Source organism: Haliaeetus leucocephalus, unplaced genomic scaffold (genome assembly GCF_000737465.1).
Source record: "Haliaeetus leucocephalus isolate CR32 unplaced genomic scaffold, Haliaeetus_leucocephalus-4.0 Scaffold193, whole genome shotgun sequence".
NCBI lineage: Eukaryota > Metazoa > Chordata > Aves > Accipitriformes > Accipitridae > Haliaeetus > Haliaeetus leucocephalus.
The window spans coordinates 729681-730241 of NW_010972629.1; positions in this window are offsets into that span (position 1 = coordinate 729681).

Sequence of the window (561 nt, forward strand, 5' to 3'; positions counted from 1 at the left end):
CCCCCCCACCCCCGCGCAGGGCCGCCCCGCAGCCGCGCCGGCGGCTTTTATATGAAGTTGGAATTTTACTTGATTTATTTTAAATTTTTTTTTGTTTTTTTTGGTTTTTTTTTTTGTTTTTTAGTTGCTAGAATCCATCATATATGTTTGATAAAGGTGTAGGGTTAAATATCTACATAAAAATTACAAAAACGAGAAGGTGGTGGATCCTTTCTTTGTCGCGTGCACTCGGTCACATCGGTCCTGACGGGATCCCACCCCCACCGCCGGCCATGGCCCCCGGGGGGGCTTCTTCCCTCTCCCGGCTCCGTGGAGCCGGCCTGGCCCCGCACCGAGCCGGAGGGGGGGGGGCGGGCTGGGGTCGTGGCTGACTAAACCCCAGGTCTCCTCTGGATACCCGGGGCTGTGGGAGAGCCGGGGGCCCTGAGGCGCAAGGACCGCCTTGAGGGGGTCCCGTTACCTCCCCCCCGTGTTGTCAGTGGTTCCGTCCTGCCCGCGCCGGGACCGCGGGGCTTCCCCAAGGGCGGGCGAGCCCAACGCGGGCTCCAAGTTGGGGGGGGG